Source organism: Salvelinus sp. IW2-2015, linkage group LG4q.1:29 (genome assembly GCF_002910315.2).
Source record: "Salvelinus sp. IW2-2015 linkage group LG4q.1:29, ASM291031v2, whole genome shotgun sequence".
NCBI lineage: Eukaryota > Metazoa > Chordata > Actinopteri > Salmoniformes > Salmonidae > Salvelinus > Salvelinus sp. IW2-2015.
The window spans coordinates 19,509,624-19,519,085 of record NC_036842.1 but is presented as its reverse complement, the minus strand read 5'-3'; the positions used below and the strand labels follow the sequence as shown (position 1 = coordinate 19,519,085).

Below are 9,462 nucleotides of genomic sequence, written 5' to 3'. Positions count from 1 at the left end.
CATGATGTCATGGCTTTAGAAGCTTCTGWTAGGCTAATTGACATAATTTGAGGAAATTGGAGGTGTACCTGTGGATGTATGTCAAGGTCTACCTTCAAACTCTGTGTCTCTTTGCTTGACATCATGGGAAAATCAAAAGAAATCAGCCAAGACCTCAGAAAAAACATTGTAGACCTCCACAAGTCTGGTTCATCCTTGGGAGCAATTTCCAAACACCTGAAGGTACCACGTTCATCTGTACAAACAATAGTACGCAATTATAAACACCATGGGAACACGCAACCATCATACCGCTCAGGAAGGAGACACGTTCTGTCTCCTAGAGACGAACGTACTTTGGTGCGAAAAGTGCAAATCAATCCCAGAACAACAGCAAAGGACCTTGTGAAGATGCTGGAGGAAACAGGTACAAAATATCCATATCCAGAGTAAAACGAATCCTATATCAACATAACCTGAAAGGCCGCTCAGCAAGGGAGAAACCACTGCTCCAAACCGCCATATAAAATCCAGACCACACTTTGCAACTGCACACATGGGACAAAGATCGTACTTTTTGTGAGAAATGTCCTCTGGTCTGATGAAACAAAAAAGAACGTTTGGCCAAATGACCATCGTTATGTTTGGAGGAAAAAGGGGGAGGCTTTGCAAGCCGAAAGAACACCATCCCAACCATGAAGCACGGGTGGGCAGGCATCATGTTGTGGGGTGGTGTCTTGCTGCAGGAGGGGACTGTTTCACTTCACAAAATAGATGGCATCATGAGGAAGAAAATTATGTGGATATATTGAAGCAACATCTCAAGAACATCAGTCAGGAAGGTAAAGTCTTGGTGGCAAATAGGTCTCCAAAGAGAGACAATGACCCACATACTTCCAAAGTTGTGGCCAAATGGCTTAAGGACACAGCAAGTCAAGGTATTGGAGTGGCCATCACCAAGCCCTGAGCCTCAATCCTATCAGAAAATTTGTGGGCAAAGTGAAGGGTGAGCGACAACCTGACACACTGATCTAGTCGAGTCAGCAAGAGGCCTATAATTCTGACCAGTACACCAGCTCTGTCAGAGGAATGGCCAAAATTCCCCCAACTTATTGTGGGAAGCGTGAGAAGGCTAACCGAAACATTTGACGCAAGTTAAAAAATGTAAAAGGCAATGCTACCAAATACTAATTGATGTATGTAAACTTCTGACCCACTGGGAATGTGATGAAAAAATAAAAGCTGAAATAAATCATTCTCTCTACCTATTATTCTGACATTTCACATTCATTAAAATAAGGTAGTGTTCCTAACTGACCTAAGACAGGGAATTTAGCTCGGATTAAATGTTCAGGAATTGTGAAAACTGAGTTTAAATGTATTTGGCTAAGGTGTATGTAAACTTCCGACTTCAACTGTATATACACTCCCAGACTCCAACATTACATCGCCCTAATTGTTAGATGTTACTGCATGTTGGAGCTAGGAACTCAAGCATATCAAATACCTGCAATATAACATCTGCTAAGTATGTGTAGTGCAACCAATATAATATAATTTGATAGCAAGCATGTTTGTGTTTGTGAGTTTGTGTGTGCTTATGAGTATGTGTTTGGCAAAAGGCATCTAGTGTGTGTGTGGGTCAATGTCAACTTTTTTGCAATATATGCATAGTGCTGTTATGTCGAGATTAGCGATATGAGATTCTCAGCCAATTTTAACTCTCTCTCTCTCTCTTCTCTCTCCTCTCTCTCTCCTCTCTCTCTTCTCTCTCTCTTCGTCTCTCTTCTCTCTCCTCTCTCTCTCTCTCTCTCTCTCTCTCTCTCTTCTCTCTCTCTCTCTCTCTCTCCTCTCCCTCTCTCCCTTCTCTCTCTCTCTCTCTCTCTCTCTCTCTCTCTCTCTCTCTCTCTCTCTCTTCTCTCCTCTCTCCTCCTCTCTCTCGTCTCTCTCTCTCTCTCTCTCTCTCTCTCTCTCTCTCTCTCTCTCTCTTCTCTCTCTCTCTCTCTTCTCTCTCTCTCTCTCTCTTCTCTCTCTCTCTTCTACACTCTCATCTCTCTCTCTCTCTCTCTCCTCTCTCATACTCATCTATCTACATTCATCATCTACTCATCAATCTCATCTCTCTCTACATCTCATCTCATCCTCTCTCTCTCCTCTCTCTCTCTCTCTCTCGCCTCTCTCTCTCATCATACATACTACTGGTTAGAAGATGTGGAGGCCAGCTATTCAAATCATAATACAGACCTATGTTATAGAGGTGACCAGAGAGGATGGACACCAGGGAGATGTAACGTCCTACAGAACCCTCTATTTCTCAGACAACTACGGCTACAGGACGGTCAGTGTTTCAACCCTTAAACAGAAACCTTAGTGCTGGCCCTGGTGCTAATAGACATGAACCCCTTTAACCCCCCTGTCCCTAAGACAGCTTTGACGGTCGATGCATAAACCCCATAGGCCTAACCTTGACCTTGTTGACCTGACCGATCATAGACTTGACAGTTACCCTCAAACCCTCAACCTCAGACAATGCTGAGACTACAGGATGGATTTCCTAAAAACAGTTGAGACGAGAAGGAGGTACTAGTTGCTGACCCTTGACGTGGACCTTACTCTAAATCTGACCCTTAGCATCTACCATGTGTAGGCCAGCAACAGTGAATTACAAGGAAATCTCCCTGTAAGATAGAGATCCATAAGGTGTATTTTTTATCTGTTTTTTAAATCTAATTTTACTGCTTGCATGAGTTACTTGATGTGGAATAGAGTTCCATGTAGTCATGGCTCTATGTAGTACTGTGCGCTTCCCATAGTCTTTTCTGGACTTGGGGACTGTGAAGAGACCTCTGGTGACATGTCTTGTGGGGTATGCATGGGTGTCTGAGCTGTGTGCCAATAGTTGAAACAGACAGCTTGGTGCATTCAACATGTCAATATCGCTCACAAATACAAGTAGTGATGAAGTCAGTCTCTTCTCCACTTTGAGGTTTAGGGTTTAATGAATGATTTGTCCCAAATACAATGCTTTAAGTTTTTGAAATATTTAGGACTAACTTATGACTTGCAGTCATTTCAGTTGCTGTGGTAGCTGACGTGTATAGTGTTGAGTCATCCGCATACATAGACACACTGGCTTTACCCAATGTCGTTAGTCATGTCGTTAGTAAAGTTTGAAAAATGTACGGGGCCTAGACAGCTGCCCTGGGGAATTCCTGATTCTACCTCTGCGTTCTGTTAGACAGGTAACTCTTCATCCACAATATAGCAGGGTGTGTAAAGCCATAAAACATACGTTTTTTCAGCAACAGAATATGATCAATAATATCAAAAGCCGCAGTGAAGGCTAACAAAACAATCTTTCTATCACACATTTCTCTCAGCCAATCATCAGTCATTTGTGTAAGTGCTGTGCTTGTTGACTGTCCTTCCCTACAAGCGTGATGAAAGTCTGTCGTTAATTTGTTTACTGTAAAATAGCATTGTATCTTGTCAACAACAAAAAAAATCTAAAAGTTTACAAAGCGTTGGTAACAGGCTGATTGGTCGGGTATTTGAGCCAGTAAAAGGTGCTTTAGTATCCTTAGGGAGGGGAATAACTTTTGCTTACCTCCAGGCCTGAAGGCACACACTTTCTAGTAGGCTTAAATTGAAGATATGGCAGATAGGAGTGGCAATATTGTCCTCTATTATCCTCAAAAATGTTCCATCCAAGTTGTCAGACCCCGGTGGCTTGTTATTGTTGATAGACAACAATAATGTTTTCACTTCTTCCACACTTACTTTCTGGAATTCAAAATGACAATGCTTGTCTTTCATAATTTGGTCAGATATACTTGGATGTGAAGTGTCAGCATTTGTTGCTGGTATGTCATGCCTAAATTAGATAACCTCTCTGGCGCAGGCGTTCCGCTAGCGACCCACCTCGACAACATCCGGTGAAATTGCAGAGCACCAAATTCAAAATACAGAAATAGTCATAATAAACATTCATAAAAATACAAGTTTTATACATCGGTTTAAAGATGAACTTCTTGTTAATCCAGCCGCTTTGTCAGATTTCAAAAAGGCTTTACGGCGAAAGCATACCATGCGATTATCTGAGGACAGCGCCCCGCTTACAAAAGCATACAAATATTTTCCAACCAAGTAGAGGAGTCACGAAAGTCAGAAATAGCGATAATGTAACGAACGTCGTCGGGAGAAGGAGAAGAGGACCAAGGTGCAGCGTGGTAAGTATTCATAATACGTTATTTTAATAAATATGAACACTCTAACAAAAGAACAACACGACAAACGAACAGTTCTGTAAGGTGACGAAAACACTAAACAGAAAATAATCACCCACAACTCAAAGTGGGAAAACAGGCTACCTAAATATGGTTCTCAATCAGAGACAACGATAGACAGCTGCCTCTGATTGAGAACCACACACGGCCAAACACAAAGAAATAGACAACATAGAACACCAGACATAGAATGCCCACCCAAACTCACGCCCTGACCAACTAAAATAGAGACATAAAAAGGATCTCTACGGTCAGGGCGTGACAGATAAAATGAATCACTTACCTTTGAAGATCTTCATCTGGTTGCAGTCACCAGCTACACAATAAATGTTTGTTTTGTTTGATAAAGTCCCTCATTATATCCTAAAAGCTCAGTTATGTTGGTGCGTTTTGTTCAGTAATCCACTGGCTCAACGGTGGTCAAAACATGCAGATGAATACATCTTAATAGAACTAGGTAGAGTTCGTCGAAACATGTTAAACGATGTTTATAATTAATCCTCAAGTTGTCAATTGTCTAAATAATCTATATTATATCACCCGGACAATAGCGTATTAAATAGAAAGGAAAAACAACGAAGGTTGTGCACTCGGTCAAACCAGCACTGCATGATTCTACAGTCCACTGACAGAAAGGTCTCATTCTTCTTCATTTTCCAGAAAACAAGCCTGAAACAATGTCTAAAGACTGTTGACATCTAGTGGAAGCCATAGGAACTGCAATCTGGGTCCTAACCCATTAGATACTGTCACGCCCTGACCTTAGAGATCCCTATTATTCTCTATGTTTGGTTAGGTCAGGGTGTGACTCGGGTGGGAAAATCTATGTTGTCTATTTCTTTGTTTTGGCCGAGTGTGGTTCCCAATCAGAGGCAGCTGTCTATCGTTGTCTCTGATTGGGGATCATATATAAGTTGTCATTTTCCGTTTGGGTTTTGTGGGATCTTGTTTTCTGTATAGTTTATTTGCCTTACAGAACTGTGCGCTTTCGTTTCACTTTGGTTATTTTGTTTGAGTGTTTAAAAAAAATAAAAATATCATGAACACTTTCCACGCTGCGCTTTGGTCCACTCCTTTCGACGAGAGCCGTTACAGATACTCTATAGGCATTCAATTGAAACCTACCCACATAAAAAAATCCCACTTCCTGGATGGATTTTCCTTAGGTTTTTGCCTGCCATATCAGTTATGTTTTACTCACAGATGTTATCTTAACAGTTTTGGTAACTTTAGAGTGTTTTCTATCCAAATCTACCAATTATATGCATATCCTAGCTACTGGGCCTGAGTAACAGGCAGTTTACTTTGGGCACGCTTCTCATCCAGATGTCGAAATACTGCCCCCAAGCCATAAGAAGATAATCTACATTAGCTAAAAATCATTAAAGTAGTTGGCAATATCAGTGGGTTTTGTGATTAATGAGCCATCTGATTCAATGAATGATAGAGCGGAGTTTGCCTTTTTGCCTAAAATGTCTTTTAAGGTGCCCCACATTCTTTATGTAATTTATCATTGTTTAATAGTGTAGTTTCTTCTTCTTTTTATTCAGTTTAGTCATATTATTTCTCAATTTGCAGTACGTTTGCCAATTGGTTGTACAGCCAGACCTATTTGCCATTTATTTTGCCTCATCCCTTTCAACCATACAGTTTTTCAATTCCTCATCAATCCACAGGGATTTAACAGTTTATTTTTCTTTCTTTTTTCCCGCCGTTCAAATATTTTTTATTGAACACACACAAGAATGGTGTATAGGTATAAAAGACAGGTATACAATTCTTATCTAAACATAAAAGAGCAGACAGAAACAAAAAGACCCAGAGTTCTGGGAACAAAACAAATATTACAAAACAAGACATACAAAACAGGGACAGGTAGAAAGAAAGAGGGTAGATGTCCTCCCCTTTATCCCTCCCCCACTTCTTCCCCCCCTTTATCCCTTTCCCCTATTCCCCTCCCGACTGCTCGGGTGGCGGTGCCAGCACATGCTGGCCAAAGGTGGATTAAAATATTACAATTGAGAGTGCGTTAAAAAGTACAAATTCACAGCGCCGAATGGGCCAAGTAAGAGAGGAAAGGTTGCCAGATTTGAGCAAATGTTGATAATTTATTGGTCAGTATATATCTAATTCTTTCTAAGTGTACAGTGTTTGCCAATTCGCTGAGCCATATTTTGGTAGTGGGCGCTTCCCTCCTTTTCCAAAACAACAAGATTMGTTTTTTTGCCGAAATGAGACTGTAAGAGATGAGTTGTTTTTGAGGGTTGGTTAATCCGTTTAGGGAATCAGWCACTCCCAGGATTATCAGAAGCGGGTCTGGGTCAATTGAAGTCTCCAGAACTTCAGAGAGGATCCTAAAAATTCCACACCAATAACCATACAAGCTAGAGCATAGGGCAAAGCAGTGGAGTAGTGTACCCTGTGCAGCCTGACATTTATCACACATAGGGGATGTATCAGGAAATATCCTATGCAGTTTGGTTTTGGAATAGTGTAATCTGTGTAATACCTTGAATTGTATGAGACTATGTCTGGAGTTAATGGAGCAGGTGTGGATATACTCCAAGCTATCTTCCCAGTCTGCCACCGAAATGTCAGTCCCTAGTTCTTCCTCCCATTTTGCCTTAATGGCATCTGTAGAAGGTGTGCTAACAGATTGAAAAGCATCATATAGACGAGATATCAGTTTGTCTGAGGTGGGGGATGTTTTTATGCATCCGTCAAACATGGAAGGCTTAGCGTTCCCAAATGTTGGGAGGTGTTTTCTAACATAGTCTCTGATTTGTAGGTATCTGAAAAAGTTACTTCTGGGAAGATTATAAGTTTCCCTCAGCAACTCAAAGGAAGCAAAGGTCCCTTCTATATATAAATCGCCTATGGTACTTATCCCCAACTCTCCCCATTGCTCAAAGGTGTTATCAAGGTTAGAGGGGGAAAAGGAGGGGTTCCTGGCAACAGGGAGCATGAATGACATTGGTCTAAGCTCAAAGTGGATTTTAATTTGCTTCCAGATTCGGACTGTGCTATGTATAATAGGGTTGTTACGATAAAGTGACCTCTCCAGATTGACAGGCGACAAAATCACAGCACCAATAGAGAAGGGGTGACACTCCTCCCGCTCCATACTAAGCCAGCTGGGTGAGGGACGTGCGTCATCCAGCAAAAACGTAACAGCGCGGAGGTTAGCGGCCCAGTAATAAAATATAACATTTGGGAGAGACAATCCTCCTTCCGTTTTGGATTTGCAGAGGTGTTTTTTTACCTATCCTGTGTGTTTTATAATCCCAGATGAAAGGATTGATAATTGAGTCCAGTTGTTTATGAAAGGATTTAGGTATGAATACTGGGATGTTCTGGTATAGGTAGAGCAGTTGTGGGGGGAAGACCATTTTAATGGCATTAATTCTTCCGAGCAGAGAAATTGGGAGAGTTCTCCAAAATTGTATGTTTGTCTTGAGTTTTTGCATCAGAGAGGGGAAATTCTCTTTAAATAGTAAGGAGTATTGTTTGGTAACTACAATTCCTAGATAGGTAAATTTTTCTGAAGATATCTTAACTGGAAGATGTTCTAGTCAGGAGGTGTTTTGTAACCGTATGGGCATTAATTCACTCTTGTTCCAATTTATTCTGTATCCCGAGAAGGTACCAAACAAATTAATCACATCAAGAATAGCTGGAATACTAGCTTGGGGTTCTGTTACATAGAGGAGAATGTCATCTGCTTATAGGGAAATCTTATTTAGAGTATCTTTATTATTATAGCCGTGTATTGCTGCATGAGATCTGATCGAGCGAGAGCGAGAGGTTCAATGATTAGGGCGAAGAGCATAGGCGACTGCGCACAACCCTGCCTTGTCCCTCTGTAAAGGTTAAATCGGGGCGACAATGATTGGTTAGTGAGTATTCTCGCACAGGGGTTCCTATATAAAAGCTGGATCCAATTTATGAACCCATCTCCAATATTACATTTCTGTAGGACCTTGAATAGATAGGACCACTCAACTTGGTCAAAAGCCTTTTCGGCATCAAGAGATATAACGGCAAGGTCCACGTTGGGTAGATTTAACAGTTTTTAATGTCATTTTCTTAATGGGTGCATGCTTATTAGTAAGTGGAATAAGCAATTTCATAAATGTGTCAAGTGCAGCATCTGGTTGCTCCTCATTACACACCACGGACCAACACATATTCTTTACATCAACAACATAGGAATCGTTATAAAATGTATTGTATGACCTCATATACACTATATTAGGCCCAACCTTTGGAACTTTGGTTTCCCTAGATATGGCAACTATATTGTGATCACTACATCTAATGGATTTGTGTACTGCTTTCAAAACAAATTTCTGCAGCATTAGTAAACATGTGCTCAATACATATGGATGATTTCATGATAACCTGAACCAGGTTGCAGGCACCAGTTACAGTTTGAAACTTTCTCTTGAGTGGGCAGCCTGTTGAAAGCCAGTTAATATTTAAATCACCCAGAAAATATTCCTCTCTATGGATATCACATACATTATTAAGCATTTCACACGTTATCCAGATACTGATTGTTAGCACTTGGTGGTCTATAGCAGCTTCCCACCAGAATGGGCTTTAGGTGAGGCAGATGAACCTGTAGCCATATTACTTCAACAGTGTTTGACATGAGATCCTCTCTAATCTTTACAGGAATGTAGTTATGAATATAAACAGCCACACCTCCACCTTTGGCATTTCTGTCTTTTCTGTAGATCTTAAAACCAAATTAACAGCCATTAAAATAAAGTTATCTTTCTTCTCTTTCTTGTGATGTAAGTTTCAAGACGGTGCGTTAAATCCCCAACAAAGCATTCTTATAGATTCAACGGAAATACAATGTATTTTATTCAGCCCATTCAGCCATTACCAGACCGGGTGTGTTTGACAGGTCATTACAAAAATGTCTGTGGTTGGTACGTTAATGGAAAAAAAATGACAGTCACAAGCAAGAGTACGAAAGAGTCTCAAGATTAAAATGAAAGCAATCAATCCAGCGATATTTAAGTAACAAGTGGATTTTGCACCCCTCAAACACAGGAAATAGATGGCTGGAAAAGACAGATCCTTAGTTGGGTGGGGCACCCCTCAAACACAGGAAATAGATGGCTGGAAAAGACAGATCCTCAGGTGGGCGGGGCACCCCTCAAACACAGGAAATAGATGGCTGGAA

The 9,462-nt window shown here is 40.9% G+C and overlaps 1 long non-coding RNA gene across 1 annotated transcript in view; it reads left to right on the top strand.

The window, feature by feature from the left end:
* Positions 1 to 2,255: 2,255 nt before the first annotated feature.
* Positions 2,256 to 9,462, top strand: part of LOC111961597 (uncharacterized) — a 60,212-nt gene continuing 53,005 nt past the window's right edge. Inside the window, exon 1 of the long non-coding RNA XR_002877008.2 lies at positions 2,256 to 2,317. This is a non-coding gene — a long non-coding RNA (uncharacterized lncRNA). The remainder of the gene's footprint in view (positions 2,318 to 9,462) is intronic.